At 45.5% G+C, this 18,571-nt stretch overlaps 1 pseudogene; it reads right to left on the bottom strand.

Moving 5' to 3' along the window:
* LOC127776928 (zealexin A1 synthase-like) overlaps nucleotides 1-18,571 on the bottom strand; it is a 144,172-nt pseudogene that overhangs the window by 37,969 nt on the left and 87,632 nt on the right.

The raw sequence follows: 18,571 nt of genomic DNA, 5'->3' as shown, positions 1-18,571 counted from the left end.
GTCGTTATGTGAAGTAAAGACTGACAATGTCATTAGCTTCCTGGAACGACATATAATCTATCGCTTCGGAGTCCCCCACCGCATCACTTCTGATAATGGTAAAGCTTTCAAGTCCCATAAAATGCAAAGATTTATTGCAAAGTACAAGATCTGATGGAATTATTCCACTGGTTATTATCCGCAGGCAAATGGGATGATTGAGGCCTTCAATAAGACGCTCGGCAAGATACTAAAGAAGGTCGTTAACCGACATCGAAGGGATTGGCATGACCGCCTCTTCGAAGCTCTTTGGGCGTACCGCGTCACTGTCCGTACCCCTACACAATGCACCCCATACTCACTCGTTTATGGGAGTGAGGCTGTTCTACCACTCGAAGTAGAAGTACCCTCTCTCCGAGTGGCCATCCACGAAGAGATCACTCAAGACGAGCAAGTTCGGCTTCGGTTCCAGGAGCTGGATACGTTGGAAGAAGGTCGTCTCCATGCCGTTCAAAACTTGGAATTATATCGACAGAATATGGTGCGGGCTTACAACAAGCTCGTCAAGCAACGGGTTTTCCGAAAAGGGGAATATGTTCTTGTACTTCGGCGTCCCATCGTGGTGACTCATAAAATTAGAGGAAAATTCGAACCTAAATGGGAGGGGCCGTATATTGTTGAGCAAGCTTATGATGGGGGAGCATATCAGTTGATAGATTGTCAGGGAATCAGACCAATGCCCCCTATTAATGGAAGGTTTTTGAAGAAATATTTTGCATAATGTTTCTTTTTTCCTTTTTTTTTTCCCATTCTTTTTCTGCTTGATCACTGTTTTTTTTTTCCTTCAAAAAAAAAAAAACAAGAATATACAAAAAAAAATGAGAGTTAGAGAGAGGTCATGCTTTCAAATGCATTCTCTCTACTCTGTTTTTTTTCCTTTTCTCTGCTCCTTTATCAATGGACCATTGGTCCTAAAAAAAGGGCTTTCCCACGATGAGACTAGCTCAGGGCTAATGATTTGGCTGCCAGAAGACTTGTCGAAGACTGACTAAAACAAAAAAATATAAGAAGAGAAAAGAAACATCTTCATCACACAGCACACAATGCCAAGCAGTGGTTGCCGAAGCTAGTGGAAAATATTGCACAGTTAACTACTGGGTAGCGGGGACGATATTTCCCTCGTTTTCTCGGTGAGTCTCAGACCAATGGAGACGTTGAGCCCCAGGGTAAGACTATAGGAAGAAGAGCATGAAAGGGCTACCTGTCCCAACATAAGTTGCGGTTCAGTGTGCAGCCGCTTGCCAACCCTATGAGGCAAGAACAAGGGTTAAAAAAAAAAAATCATGCCTGCGAGGGATATTTAGACACATAGTTGAGTGGCCACTCTCTGAATTCCTTGGAAGACGAAGGCTGCAATCCTCATACGAAGTATTCAACACACAACCAATGGTTATATGGTTTTCCCTTGAAAAATATCCAAGCGTCAGAAATTCAAAAGAACAAAAAAAAAAAAAGAAGAGTAAGAATAAGAAGAAAGAAGATATCTATAGTCGAGCATGAAGTCTTTTTTCTCCTCTCCGAATCAACATGGAGAATATATCACGTACCATAACACGGAAGGAGGAGAGTGGTTATTCAACACCCCTCGGCAAAAGTAATGGCACATTTCCAAATCCAACTCCCAAAACCAATGTCAAACATTATAGCCCACCTAAGTCTCCGGTTCGATGAGACAAGCATCGGGAGGTCCGCAGCTAACCGGTAACCCTGCCGAAGCATTATCACTCCACATCCACGAACATCGAAAGAACTGTTATGATCTGAGTCATACTCGCCATGGCTATTCGGCGATATCAAATATGATAAGTCTTTCGGCAGCCTTATCTGAAGTCACCTCCATAGCTGACTCTTGATGGGAAAGCCAACATTTTTTTGAACTAAAACACACAAATATTTTTTTTTCCTCGTGTTTATTCATTTTTTTCTTTCTTTCACTGATACCTTCGTTAAGGTATATGATGATGCTACTGAAATATTTATAACATAATGACCACTTAAGCTTTAATCTTCATATTTATCTTGGATGACTTTTGGCTTCTGGTAAGTAGCGATGGATGTGCCGCTACACATATTTAGGGAGCAGTGCAACACGCCAGTGCGGCCAGTGTGAATCTGTGAAACCCTTCAACTCATTCAGCTGACATCGTGGATTTTTTTTTTTAACGATCGTGTGTGGGTTGATAAAATTCGCTCCGGACACGGCACGTTTGTTTCGCCATGGCCAGGACAGATTATGGCATGGATGTTCGCCTCATATATCTACTCTGGACCCTGCCAAGAGATGCAAAGGTCCGAGGAGTATTTCGTTAATTTTGGCATGGTTGTTCGACTCATTCTTTTACTTCGGATCTTATTAATCATGTAGAGGTCCAAGGGATATTTTGTTAATAATGGCATGGTTGTTCGCCTAATCCATTTGCTTCGGACCTGATCAATAATATGCAGGCCCAAAGGATACTTGTTAACGATGGCATGGATGTTCGCCTAAATTAAATGAATTCAGACCTTATCATAAAATATACAGGCCAGAAGAAATATTTTTGCTCAACGATAGCCTGGATTTCGGCCTCATATTCTACTAATCCATTAGGCTCTGACATGGGTTTCTTCGGCCCCAGCGCATCCTAGTGGAGTATATATCATAGTAAATACACAGTTATTTATTGCAAAATACAGGTGGCATAATCTATAAGTACCATGAGATTAGTAGAAGGGATTAAACATCTTTACGATGGCAGCTGCATGCACTTCTCCAAACTAAGAAACACAGAGTTCGCCTTGTTTGGTCAGTATTTGAACTCTGCTTGCAGTTATGAGATTTTTAAAAAAAAAAGGGGAGATCAAACATATGGTAAAAAAAATGTGTGATGTGGTACTTAAATTATTACGCATCAGGAAATGGAAATTTTCATCAAGATAATTCTGAATCGCTCCACACTCGAATTTAATTAACAATAGAGAAGTGGTGCGACTATTCGGTCGCATAGACGAAACATGGTGACATGGATTTACTAACAGTAACGTGCACCTGGTCAGAGAACGAGGCAATAATTTTCATCAAGCAAAATTAAGCTTGAATTTACTCACGAAAGGCTTGATTCTGTGTATACAATATGGACAAAAAAAAAGAAAGAAAAAAGGGAAGCAGAAAACAGGCACATATACATATATGGAGGACAAAAAAAAATAATACTAAATTTGTGCCAGTTAAGCACTAGTACTCATAATATTTTTCATAATATTTTGGGCGCATCTAAGGATACCCCAGATTATTACAATAAGATGAGAAAGACTGGAATCACAAGCTAAGGACACAACTTTTATTCTGGAAAATATAAAGAGTAAAGACTGGCTGATATTACTCTTAAGGAATAGCTCGGATAACTGTAGGATGACTCAATTAAACTATTACTCGGGAGGTGCTGGAAGACCAAAATATGGGTTGCACGGATAGGACAAGATGCGAAGGATGGTCGGTGGGGCAGACGCTCCAGCCTCCTTCTGCTTTTTTGCGGCTTCAGCATTGGTCTTTGCGTTGGCACACTTGTTCTCCAGTTCGGCCACCTTCTGGCACAAAGAGTGCACGGTGGCAGGGTGATTGATAATCATCTCCTCGTTACACTTCACTAACTGATAATATTCTGCAGCGGCAGCTCTCGCTTCTTTGGCCTTCTTCTCATAGTATTCTGCCTTGGTTTGCCAGTCGGCATGACAGGCATCAAGATGTTTTCCGAAGGTCAGCATCTTAACCTTGTCCTCGGCAAATATCTTCAAGTCACGGGAAGCGTCAATGCAGAGGCTCTCATACCTCTGTAACAAAGAGGTGGCTTCACTGTCATTTGAAATGACCATCAGTTCTTCAAAAGAAGGTGAACCTGAGTTGCCATTCAAAAATCCCACCAAATCCTCCAGGTCAGACATTAGCTTCACCAAATCTTCGGGGCGCGGCTCGACATAGTGCTCCTTCCACGACGAAGTAATCACCCCTATGGCATCAACAATCATACGATTGTTGAGGGGTTCCTGTTTCAAGAGCTTCTGCAGATCATGCACATCACGATGCACTGCCGCTGCATGCCGGACCATAGTGAAACCATCAGATGGCAGATTCAGTCTTGGGGGCTCATCATCAGTGGACCGAACTGACATTAGGAGAAGCCTTGGTTCTGCAGAATGAAGCTCAGCAATCTGCTTGGTCAATGCCGCCTCAAGTCTCTTGCCACGGTCTTGCATCAGATCAACCTGGGCCTTATCACCGGCAAGGTTACCTGAAGTACGGAGCAAACCATAGTAAATAAAAATGTTGTACCGCGACATTTCTTTGAACAAAAAGGGCAAGAGACAAATAAAATAAATATAAGTGAGAACTTAATTACCCTGGGGGAGAGATGAGTTGTTATTTTCATCCTTCTCTGGCTCCTCAAGTGTGTACACCACTGGACGTTTCTCTTCTTTTCTCGTCTTCCCTGCATCCGCACGTCGGGGTTGAGCTTGGACCGTCTTAGGCTGCGCACTCCCAGCAACGCCAGCCTTCTTGTGCGACTCCTTTGAAACCCGGGGGATGGGCGTATTGCGGTTTGACGAGACAAAGTTATTGTCCGGTATGGTGGGAACCTTAAAGTAACATCTCATCAGTAAACAAAAAAGAGGGGATATTTAAGACGTCTACAATCAGGAGGGTATCGTTAAACAAGCAGAAAGAGATGGGACAAAATATATAAATGTATTTACAAAGAGTGTAATAAAGGGGCTCACATGCTCTGCAGAAGGAGTGTTGCCAAGTATCTTGACTGCATCATCCGACAAAGTATCATCCGAGGAATCGCTCGACACGATAGGGGGAGACTCACTGCTGCTGCTTGCCGGGGTAACAGGAGGTTTCTTGGAAGAGCTGACCTTGGCAAGTGTTGGAGAGCGATCTCTCTTCACGCCCCGACGACGCACTGGAGATGGCGAGTCTTGTGCTGACCTCCGAGGGCGAGACGAGGAGGGTCGTGCAGCGGCTCGTTTATCCGCGCGCTCATGAGCTCGAAAGGCGGGTTGCGTAGATCGCGACCCACCGGCAAGGTGATGTTGTGGCCGAGCGCCGAAGTCACCACCATCAGGTGCAGACCTTGGGCGGCGAGGAATTCCCGCGTCATGAATTCCAGCCGATAGTGGCCTCTCGGCTGATCGTGGGCCTCGAGACGAGCCGGCTGCTGGCGTCTGTTCCTTCTCAACGCCACCAGAAGCATGCTTGCCAGCATCACGAGCCATGAATGGAGCTGCTAAAGAATATATATATATATATATATGATGAGAAGCAAAGAGTAAAAATCACGTGAACAGAAAGGTCAGTGAGAATTAAAAGAGGTACACGAAGATGAAGTACAAACCTGTGGCTTCCCTACCGAGATTGAACAATATTGCTTGATCAGGTCGCTGATGGTACGTGGTATTTATAGGGTGCTTAACCGAACCTTATATTTGGGAGTATTTGGCTAAAGGAAAGTGACGTGAGTTAATTTGGCAACATCATTCATAGTTCCACAGCCAGATCGTTGTTTTCAGATTAAAACATATATGGAAAATATCTGTACGAGGGAAAGGATCATGCTAGAATCGATTCAGAGGGGAAATAGAAAGGTTCATCAGTCACCAAGTCAATTCCGAGTCACTCCACGCTCGAATTTAACTTGGTGAGGGGGCATTTTGTTCGATAATATTTTGTACACCTTTTTTATTTTATAAGAAATGGGGTGCGTCAAAATATTAATTCCGGGAATGACAGTACAGTAGTAAAATTAGTGATTAATTATCACTAATGATACAATCTGGCGTACATGAGAATGTTATATGACATGTGCAGTGCTGCCCAATTAATATACGGGTGCATATATACTCACGTGTATATATATATATATATATATTTTTAATGATGTATTTCAGCCAGGATAGAATATATAAATATATGCATGGAACAGATGGTAGAATAAATGGCAGCACAGCTATAAACGATATCACTGACGAAAAGAAGAAATGACGGTGGATTGATTTTGGAAGCATGCCACTGTAGAATCATCATTAGAGAGCAATAATCACGTCATTTGCCGGCAGTTGATTTCCTATCGATGATTCCATGGAAACCATGGACACGCACGTATGCTTAGAAACCAGAAATTGCTCTGACAGGAGAATTCCACACCATATACAGATTGCACGCATATACGAATATGAGGAAAATGATCCCTCTGTATCATTCCTAATTGGAAAGGAGATCGGCCAGTGTAACTCAGACGGAATCATGCCGAATAAGGATCTCGGTTAATTGGAAGAATCACAGAGCATATGGAAAAAAATGCTAATCGCTAAATTAGGCAATTGGCTGATCACGCATGCACTGATCGAGCCATGCACGTACTGGCTGGAACCGCCTTTCTTCACTATAAAAGGCCATGCCATTTCACACAACGGACACACACAGAAACGAAGGAACACACAGACAGAATACACACACACGACAGTCACAGAGAGAGAGACACGCACCATTTTGGCCGGAGAATCTCGGCGTCCGGCGGGAACACGTGCGCTCGGCGGCCGGTGACGTTGGCCACAGTGCCTCGGCGTCCGGCGAGGAGGCGCGCGGAGAAGGAGACGATCGCCGGAGCATGTACTCAGCCATTGCCATGGGTATAGCTTATTAGCTTTCTTTTGTTTTTCCTGCTTTTCTGTTCAGATCGTCATGCATGCACAACACGGCGACGAGGCGAGTTTCTGGTGATGCCCGGCATGCTGGAGATAGCGTCCTCTCCGTCTGTCGGAGGCACTGCCGGCCAGAGATCGCGTCGCTCCCTCTCATCAGAGATGTCGGTCGCCGGCGACACATCTACCTCTGCCGCAAAGTCCTTGCCTCGCCGGCCACAACCTCTATCCCACGACGTCTTTACCTGGCGATGTGATGTCACCGAGACGTTGGACGTCGTCACCTTGCCGGTCGCAGCCTCCCCTACACTACATCACTGACGTCCGCTCGCTCTCGTCGACGTTACCATCTTCTTCGAACTCATCGGCTGGTTGCTCGAGGAGAATGCTGGCCGGAGCGTCACTACTCGGTGCCCGCAAGGCGTCACCAGCTCCAGCTACGTCGCAAGCCATCTCGTCGGAGTTGTCGGGGACGTCGTCGAGCCGCCTGAGTCCGTAGACGACGCAACGCTGCCAAGCGATGCTCGCCATCATCCGCTGCTTGCCGGAGAAGGTTTTTTTTTTTTGTCATTTTGCCTCACCGGAGCACGCCAAAGGGAGTCAAGGCAGCCGCCAGGGCGCTACGCCGCAGAGCCGTCCTATGTCGCGGATGCTGACTGTCTTGTGCATGCTATTGTATACGGTGGCAAGCCAACAAAACAAGACATGCATGCATGCTACTGTACACGGTGACAAGCAAAAATGAGTTTGCAGATTCATACTCATTTGGGGCTACTCCATATTAAACTTCCAAGCCACGACCAATTCGGCTATTATTCGCGTTGATCATTTTACTTTTATAATCTAATTCCGATGCAATTTCTACATCGTCGGGTCATCCAAGCTACACAATTCCATGCATGTCTTTAACAACAATATAAACCAACACGTCGTCCAAGGCCGATGAGGCTAGACGGCAGGGCGGGCGGAGTCGACATCAAGACAACGTCACCAACACCGGCGTGCGGACCGACGAGGCCGCGAATACCGCCGGCGCCCACTCACACACATCTACATCACCATCACCATCATGCATGGGAGAACGTGAAGCGAAGAAAGACGACGACGACCAGCGTAGCTTAATCGGAGGTATCTCACGGGTTTAACCCGCGAGAGTAATTAACCGGGTGTCTTCTGAGACCCCGGGAACCAGGAGATCACAATCGCCAAGTCAGATCCACCTTGCTTATGGGCCGTGGAGCGTATTTGACCAAGGATTCTGTATTTTTGTAATTCTTCGAGAATTATAATAAAATGCATTTTTCCTTCGTCCATTTTATTTTTTTTGTGTACTTAGTACACTGGCACGCCCGCACATTTTTTTTATTTTATTTCCCTGGGCAGAGGAAAAAAAATTATTTTTTTTTCTCTCTAAACACGATGAGGGGCGGAATCCCTATGATGTCTGGACTAGAGTTGGATATCAAATGGAGCACGCCCCACGTAGAGACAGAGTCGTAAGTTTTATTGCATTTGTCAAAGTTATTTCCATTTGCACCCTAGACCCTAACATATATCTTCTCACGGTTTCAGTCGAGAGAGCTCCTCAGGAGTGTGAATGAAATGGGGCATGCCCTCCAAGCTCCGAGGGGTGGTGAGGACACGGAGAACACACTCCGCAATGTTTTAGAGGTAAAATTTATTTAGCACTTTGCATTACTTGAGTTATGCCCAACAAACTTCTTTTTTTTTTTTTTTGGAAATGCAGAAAGTTCGTCAAAGGTGCCGGAAACTTGCAGCAAGATTAGGTTGCAGGTCGGTTGGATTGGACGACGTGTACCAACCGCGGAGACTACCACCACCACTACCTCAATCCGCGCGTCCAAGTACGGCTCGACACTCCATCAGGATAGAAGAGCGTGAAGAAGTTGGTGGCTCATCGTCGTCACGCATTCCGCAAGGGAGGGGAAAGGGGAAGGCGCCGGCTCCACCTAGCGACGACGATGACGACGACGAGGAGGAGGATGAGGACTACGTCGCACCAGACGCTGAGGAGATAGACATGTCGCAGCTTCCCGACGCGCCTCAGGGGACGCAACCCACGCAATACAACTTGCGATCCACTCGGGCAGCGAAAAAGAGGTAAAATGAGCTTACCATTCTCAAATGTTATTTGATTTCCCTCATTTTCTTTTTAAAATGTTTTAAACATTGGATTTTCACATGTAGGTACACTCCGGGCTCGCAAGCTATTCGGCGCCAACGGAAGAAGTGATTTGTATGAAGTTAATCTATTTGTTGGTAGTATGACATATGTGGTGCACTATGTGATATAAAATGTAATGGACTATGTGAGGACTATGTGATGGACTTTTGACATTGTTTCATGTGTGGAATATAGGATGGACTTTTGGCATTGTTTGATGTGTCGAATATGTGATGGACTTTTGGCATTGTTTGATGTGTGGAACATGTGATGGACTTTTGGCATTGTGATTTGTGCAATTGGAACTTGTTTTAGTATGTATGAAACTGTGAATTGTGATTTGAATTGCGAACTGTGAATTGGTACATTTATGCAATATGTATCTTCATTTTGCAGTGAGGCAGAAGGCGGCGCCAATCACCCTGGCGCCGCGGTTGGGGAGGGCGGCGCCAGCCACTGCCGCGAGGCAGAAGGGTTTCGGGGGGAGGGCGGCGCCAGCTACACTGGCGCCGTGGTCCATGAGGGCGGCGCCAGCCACCCTGGCGCCGTGGTCCATGAGGGCAGCGCCAGCCGTGCCCCGGAGGCAGAAGGGTGTCGGGCGGGGGAGGAGGGCGGCGCCAGCCAGCCTGGCGCCGCGGTCTGGGTGGGGGGGGGCAGCAGCCTTTGCCCGGAGGCAAAACAGGCGAAAATTTGGGGGGGGGGAGAAAGTTGGTGGGGCCCGCAGAGGAGGGGCGCGCCAGCCATACTGGCGCCGTGGTATGAGGGGCGGCGCCAGTGTGGCTGGCGCCCCACTCTGCCCAGTCAGCATCTCCAAGACAGCCCCAGTGCCACGGTGGCACGGGCACGGCGCCAGTGTGGCTGGCGCCGCCATGTTGGGGTACGGCGCCAGCCACTCTGGCGCCCAAAAAGGACCATTTCCGGTTTAAGTTTTCCCAGGGGTCTATTTGTAAAATTAGTTTTCAAAAAGGACCAAAATGTAAAAATTTCAGGGGGAGGCGCGGGCGGTGTGGCGACGGTGTCTGGCGACGGTTTTTTTTTTCGATTCGATTTGGCGAAGAGAGGTAAGCGCTAATCGTAGGGTTAAGCGCTAATTGCAATAGCGGTGTTAATTGCAATTAATAACTCGTGCTTTTTATATTAGTCTAGATATTAGATATGAAAAATAGATCACACATTAACTTGTGATTAGTGATCGAAAGGAAATAATCAATATATTACATAATATCACAAGGATAAAACCTGGGTAATAGAGCCCAATTAATTGGATGTGCTTGATGAGGATGCACGTATATATTTGGTTTCCATAGAGATTGTACTGTATACGTGACCATGTTTCCCAGCTTGTTAAAGCAGTCGGATGCCTTGTAGATGCGTGCTGTACGTATAGAACTATGACTTCTGAGGTATTCGGTATTTCTGATTGTACAGCTTTGCATGCCTTCGGCCGATGATGATCACGTGCCTGGCATGGCGCCAATCTCCGTTGGATTTGTAGCCAAAGGTGATTAGTCTGGTGTTCACGAAATCGCTCCCTTAGCAAAAACTCTAGCCGATTGAAGCGATCTCGATGCCAGCGATTAATTGAGTCATATTTGGCTTGGAATGGTAGATTGGATTTGAAGCTCGTCGCAGAGTGGTTGTTATCCTTCCCAGCTGGAATGATCCGAATTGAGAGGTGGAGCTCGCTGAAGACGTCGGCGACTCCTGAATTTTACTCCATCGCACCTTTTGACGGAAAACTCGACGTGACCCTACCTGACGCGTCAACTGTCAAAACAAGAATTCGGCAATAATAAAAGGGGTAGCGCACGAGATCTAAAAGTGGATGGATGCGGAGACGGAGATTTAGACAGGTTCAGGCCTTCTCGATGAGAGGTAATACCTACTCCTGTTTGGGGATTTGAATCCGCCGGGTGTGTATTGATCTGATGATCTCTTGCCAACCTTATATAGGATAGGGGGCAGGATTACAATATAGAAACCATAACCAATACGGTATCGGTTTCTGAAATCTACTTTACAATATTATCAAACCAGGACTAATACGGTATCGGTTTCCCAAATCTACTTTACAATATCATCAAACCAGGACTTTAGCGTCGTTCCATAATATACAAGGAAACGTAATACCCAAATCATAATCTGTTACATATTCTATATATATAAGTTATCCCCTATAACTAGTCGGATAACCATACCGTATGGGTATGGACAATCTCCACATTGAGGATGTGTCTTACATATTCTATAGATATAAGTTATCCCCTATGTCAACATTTGATATCGCGACTAGGGAATTTGGATAGTACGGGGATCGTTAGTACCGGGGTATATGCGAGGTTGAGGTAAAAGAGATGGAGACATGGATTTTTATATAAACTGGAATGTGCAGAATATCTAGTTGAGTTCGCAGATTTGACTGAACACAAATAAACTATAAACGAAAATAGAGAACTGGATGCGGTTAAGCATACCACTTCGGAAAAGTGGAAAGGCACAGTGTTAAACCATAGGCCTTTAACGGAACTCGATCACTTATTAGAACGATATATGAACGGCAATCTCTTTAGCTTTTCCACTCCCTCACCACACCAACCAGGTTTGAGCCTCTTATCTGACAGGTAATAGCCATACATCCTGTTGGCCGAAGCCGGTGTTGCTCTTTATTCATCTGGATCACACAAATACAATATTTGGGATAACCTATCTAGTTGTTATCGACTTGGAGGCTAGATAGCCAACTCGTAGTCGATGACAGGGTAGTCTTCCTTCTAAAGTACGAACTCGTCGAGATCAGAGATGGCGCTAGATCCCTCTTGCCGGCCTCCGTAGGTGCCAGATGGGGTATGTCTAGGCTAATATCTGATGTCGATCTTTGGCGGTGTGTGTTGGCTTGATTGGCCTATGTTGGTCTTGTAGCTTCATAGATTGTGGTGGGTGTCCCCTCTCCTCCTAAGGGGGCTTGTATTTATACCTATAGGTGCCCCCTTGTCCAAGTAAGATTAGGGAGATAAATATGGATACAATCCGATTAGTCCTTGTCGTTTCCATATAAAACTCTACCTGTCCTTCCTTATCCGGAACTCCTTCTATACACGAGGTTTGTTTCCATATAAGACATGGTATGTGGTGGGCCTCGCCGAGCTTAGTCAACTACTATTAGTTATGTGGTATCCATAACCCTGACAGTAGCCCCCGACTTCAATGCAAATGAACGAGTTAAGGTTCTCGATCGAAGACTTTGGTACAACTATTGTCGTGCTAGCTTGACCATTCTCGGTATGATCAGAAATAACGCTAGATTCCTCTTATCGGCTTTTATAGGCACTATATTAGGTTTGTCTAGCTTAATCTCCGATGTCGACCGAGAAGATACGGAGCATGCAACTAAGTTTCCCGTCTTGTTGTAATCGAGAATTTGGATTGAAGTCAATAAATTTCATCTTGGCGGGTACACCATCGCTTCATTCCGTATTCCTTGTCAAGCTCCATCAACCGTTCTCGAATAATCGAGTAGGCATAGAGTCTGCGACAAAGCAATCTGACTTGACTGTTCTGATGTCTAACTTTCCTGAAATCATTACTCAGAACATTTGCCGTACTCGCTTAGTCGATCCCGGTGTAGAACCATAGAGACACGGAGTCTTCGACAATGTTGAATAGAACTTTCCTGAAATCAATACTCAAAATAGAATATTAAATAGACATAGCCCCCCAGCGAACGCTCAAGGGTAACATGATATAATATGTATGGAAAAATTGAAAATAAATTGAATCTGCGTGTGACAAAAAAAGAGTACTCTCGCTAGAGTTGCCCTCAACAAACAGAGTTTGGAACTCTTCCTAGCCCCCAGCTGTTTTTATGGAAAAGCCATTTTCCACAAAGACATCTTGAATCTTATAACAAACCATGCTGAAGCTGACAAATCCTAGCCCCCAACTATGAAGTTGGGAAAATCAATTTCTGATTACACGGCTTGGTTAATACGCGTCCATTGAGCACTCTTACATGACCAGGTTTGACATGGTCGTTCAACTCTTATAATCCAACAAGACCTTATCTGCTCTGGGCATCCCCAGCCGAAATTCCCTTAGGTTTCTCAGAGGCTTGTCAGAATAGCGTAAAGGGACGAGAGGACCGACTTCAAGACGAGGCAATATAAGAACAGAGGATCATCGGACAAATATTGCACATATAAACACTTGCAGAAGTTGACGTTGATGAACTGGGCAAAGGTCAGGTATATAGTTATACTCAACAAATCGCAGAAATAGTGGGAGAATCGCTACACCGCTGGTTGAAAACTAGTTGTAGTCACAGCTCGACCACTTGAAGTGGAGGTATGATAGATCGCTACGACCTACTGGTTCGAGAACCAGGAGTAGGAGTCTCTCAACCGTTTGAAATTGAGGTGCGAGGACCGCTACGCTGCTGGTCGAGGATCAGTCGTAGTCATAACTCGACCTTTGGAAGACGTGGTACGAGGACCGCTACGCTGCTGGTGGAAGACCAGTCGTAGTCGTACCTCGACCATTAGAAGTCGTGGACTCGTGGTGCGAGGATCGCTACGTTGCTAGTCGAAGAACCAGTCATAGTAGTACCTCGACTACGTGAAGGGAATCCAGAGAAATAGATGGATGACATTCTCGTGACCTGTGAGAACTGCTTCCTGATGACGACGAAGGCAATGAGTAATTATCGTAGTCAGAGGTTCCGCTCCTGGACCTACTACCTCATCCTCGGGCCCTCTAGAAGTGTGGGGATCTCGAGTTTTGTCGTCGTCATGTGTTGTCGTGATATCATTTAACCTTGTATGTTGTCGTCCTGATGTCGTTAGTCCTGGACGTTGTCGTCCTGGTGACAACGGCGATCTAGTCGGTCTTGGTTGTTGCTATCACAACAATGTTGATTGTCGCGTTAGATGTCGAGAGATTGCTATAACCGACTGGTCGTGGACCAGGAGTAGGCGTCTCTCGATCACCTGAAGATGAATTTTTAGGTGGTGAGAGATCGCTACGATCTACTGGTCGAGGACCAGGTGTAGGCGTATCTCGATCACCTAGAGGGGCGCTAGAGTTGGTGATTACATGTGTATCTCATGTGGCCAGCATGACTCACATACCCAACATATAGCATATCCGGATGTCTATTCGCAATCATGTCAGGTGATCAAGCCGACAACGTTCGCGAGGAATTATCTGTTAACAACATTTTCTCAAATAGTCCAACCATAGCCGACGCTATACATGAGATAAGTCGTCAATCTTCGTTGGTAGGTTGAGTACGACAACTCAGCATTTTTCGAGAACGTTCTCAATAATGCGGTGTACTCGACCACATCCTACTCGAGTGCTCAATCGTTCCTGAAAAATATGTTGTAGAAGACAAGATGTATAGCAGAGAATATCGAGTATATATTCAAAGTACTGCGTGAATCTTCTAGTATTATCAGGATATAACGAGCAGATTAAATATCAAGTATTATGTAAACCATAAATAAGCATGATTTATATATATAAGAAAATAGAGCGAGCCCCCAGCATAAAACCGTAGTCAGCCTAACGCCGGAAACACTCGCACTATAGATATTGTATAAAAAACATGCTCTAGGTAAACATAATAAATCAAGGATCTGACAATATCGTATAGGTCTGGAAAATAGGTACAATAAATTGTATATAAATTACTGTGTACCTGTGTAGATATATGCCGGATATATCTACGGAATTAGTAGACCAATTTAAAAAATTAATCTTCTAAATACCTTTGTTGATTTGTATACATCGAATAGACATATGCCCTGATTTCCATCCATACGTAGCAATCCATCTTGGTGTACTAGTTAGTCTGTACATGTATGCATATATATGATGTACATTGCTTCTTTCTTGGCCGGTACGTAACCACCTGAGGTGTATCGCTCTGACTCCAATATGGGCTCGCCGGTTGCTTTGCCAGGATCTTATTAGCAGCGAGGAAAGAACCAGGCAAAGGCAGCGGGTCCGACTCCCATAAAGCAAACAAACGTACACGGTCGCCGAAGGAAGCTGTCCAAAAAGAGATCGATCGTATAGCGTTTCAATCTACTCAGTGATTACATCGCCTTTCGATCTGTACGATGGCCAGAAGTCGATCGGTCTGATCTTGAAGCTTGGTTGACGGCGATGATTCCGATCTCGTCGGGGGACGCACTCCGGTCGGGTTAGATCTCCCCACAGCCGAAGTTGTCGAGTAGCTTGTTGTTGGAAAATTCATCTCTTGAACCCATCTCGTTGAAACCTTGAAGCACCGAAATCCCCCTACCTGGCGCGCCACTGTCGACATTTGTTATCACGACTACGGTATTTGGATGGTATGGGGATCGTTAGTTCCAGGGTATATGCGAGATTGAGGTAAAAGAGATGGAGACATGGATAGGTATTTTTATACAGGTTCGAGTCCCTTATCTGACAGGTAATAGCCCTACATCCTGTTGGCCGAAGCCGGTGTTGCTATTTATTCACCTGGATCACACAAATACAATATTTGGGATAACCTATCTAGCTGTCGTCGACTTGGCGGCTAGATAACCAACTCATAGCCGATGACAGGGTAGTCTTCCTCCTGAAGTACGAACTCGTCGAGATCAGAGATGGCGCTAGATCCCTCTTGCCGGCCTCTGTAGGCACTGGATGGGGTATGTCTAGGCTAATATCTGATGTCGATCTCTGGCGGCGTGTGTTGGCTTGTATTGGCCTATGTTGATCTTGTGGCTTCGTAGATTGTGGTGGGTGTCCCCTCTCCTCCTAGGGGGGCTTGTATTTATACCTATAGGTGCCCCCTTGTCCAAGTAAGATTAGGGAGATAAATATGGATACAATCCGATTAGTCCTTATCGTTTCCATATAAAACTCTACTCATCATTCCTTATCCGGAACTTCTTCTATACACAAGGTTTATTTCCATGTAAGACATGGTATGTGGTGGGCCCCGCCGTCAACTACTATTAGGTATGTGGTATTCATAACTCTGACAACCTATAACTACCACCATAACCCTGACACCCTATAACTAGTCGGATAACCATGCCGTGTGGGTATATAGATATAAGTTATCCCCTATAACTAGTCGGATTTGTGGTGGGCCCCGCCGAGCTTAGTTAACTACTGTTAGCTATGTGGTATCCATAACCCTGACACCCTATAACTACCACCATAACCCTGACACCCTATAACTACCCCTATAGCTAGTCCGATAACCATGCCTTGTGGGTATATAGATATAAGTTATCCCCTATAACTAGTCGGATATGTGGTGGGCTCCGCCGAGCTTAGTCAACTACTATTAGGTATGTGGTATCCATAACCCTGACACCCTATAACTACCACCATAACCCTGACACCCTATAACTAATTAGTCCGATAACCATGCCGTGTGGGTATGGGGTACCAATAATCTCCACATTGAGGATGCATCTAGGGCTCAGCGGCAGGTGAGGTTGCAAATCTTCGCACCTGCTGCCAGTGCTCGCCATAGGGCACAAACTGTTAAAGTGCGTAGCCCTGCCCACCAATCGTGGGCCACCCAGGTCACATTGGGCCTTCTCCACTACAGGCCCAACCGGAGCCACAACTTTAGGTCCTGGGCCTACACAACCCACACAACCCAAAAGACTAGTCTGATGGGTGAGGACCGCCCCCACCTTTTAAGTCATGCTCCCACACCATCAATTACCGATGTGGGACTAAACCCAACAATCTCCACCATTACACATTGGGCCCAACAATCTCCCCCATCACATCAACCCATGTGACCTCGAAGACTTGTTATATGGGCCTCGGGCCTAACAATCTGCCCCGTCACATCAACCCATGTAACCCCGAAGACTTGTTACCTGGGCTCCCCACCATGTGACCCATGGAAATTGTTTTGAGTTCCAAACCTGGGCTTTGATACCACTTGTTAGAGTCCGCAGCCCGGCCCACCAACCGTGGGCCACCTAAGTCACATTGGGCCTGCTCTACCACAGTCCCAACCGGAGTCACAACTTTAGGTCCTGGATCTACACAACCCAAAAGACTCCGGTTGGGCCTGTGGTGGAGCCGGCCCAATGTGACCAGGGTTGCCCACGGTTGGTGGGCCGGGCTGCGCACTCTAACAAGTGACTTGTTATAAAACCGGCCCGAAATCACCATCGGAAACCAAACCGCGGAAGAAACGTCATAGGAGATCCAAACACGATGACGACACCGAGGCACGAAATTTGATAACGGAGTTCAGCCGAGGCCTACATCTCCGGGGCACTGATTATAGGCGCTCCTCCCCGATCCAGCATATTATAGCGTATCAGAGTTACAACAACTCACGGCCGGACGCCACCGGCAGCCGCTCCCTCTCGCTATGCTAAGTCGCCATGCGGTTACAACAGGCACGCCCCTCTATTTATGAGAGATCCTAGGATAGAGTCCGACTCGTACTCTAGTCCTAATACCTATTACGACTCCAAGTCCTAAACTATAACTGACTTGTTAATCAAACTCTTGTTAGATGCTTCGGCTTGTTGTTGGCGGCTATTAAATGTCAATTCTATACCGCCAACATCTGCAAAAAGTTCAGATAATAAAACATCCAACATAGTGATAGGGTGCTTAATCTCACATTTTCCATAAATGTTGGTATATATTTGTATGCAGATGATAAACTCTGATGTTGGGAGAAAAATCAGACTAAAGTGAGGAAAAACGTGTATCCCTGCAAGGATGGGTTGTGAACTTTATCAAAACATCAGTAAATCTGCCCAAAATACCGAAGAATGAATAGAGGAGGATCAGGGGAGAACATGGGCTGAAGGCCAGGCCAGGAGGGCCTAGCCCTGGTTCGGTCGAACCACCACCTCCACCGTTGGATGTGGGGTTTGGCGTGGACGTCCCAGATGCATCCCTGATGACGGTTGGAGGGCACTTCGGACATTTCCCCTTCGCCAACGGTCATACCTACCCCTATATAAGGACATCATCTCACTCACTTCGACACACACTTCCAACCTTGAGCTAAATTATAAGTGGCTCTATTGTACTATATTGTATACTAGAATAGGAAGAGAGTAGCGTAGAAGGAGTCGGAAGAATTCCGGAGTTGTCGGTAATCTCCTCCTATTTCTTTTATTCTGTTTATTACTCTGAATTCAATATAATATTCTTCTTGAGTAATTTAGATTTATCTTGTGAGAATTAACTCTTGATTAGTTCCTAAGTAGCATACGGGATTATTGTTCACTATAATCAACTAAAATATAGTGATTGCTTGTCACGCCCAGAAATTCACAAGTAATTTCCGAACTAATTTGTGCATTAAAACCCTCGTCCAGGAATCAGCCGAGGTACACAAACTGACAATTTAATATACAGATTCATCAAAATAACTAAAACGATAAATACTTACGTAAAAGGCACTTAGTCCTCACCATGAAGAAAACTGCAGCGGAAAATAAAATCTAGCGAAGCTTCAGCTCCACTCCCACAGGCAGCTTAACTAGGATCTAAGCCAAAGGTCTTCTCCTTCTGGATCCTTTTTCTTCAACTGAGGTTTGATGATTATTGCAAGAATGAGCATATGACATACTCAACAAGCCACACAGCAAATATGCAAGTGCACAAGGATACCAAAGGATGGCATAATATAGGGTT

Source organism: Oryza glaberrima, chromosome 6 (assembly GCF_000147395.1).
Source record: "Oryza glaberrima chromosome 6, OglaRS2, whole genome shotgun sequence".
NCBI lineage: Eukaryota > Viridiplantae > Streptophyta > Magnoliopsida > Poales > Poaceae > Oryza > Oryza glaberrima.
This window is presented reverse-complemented; position numbering and strand designations above follow the sequence as displayed.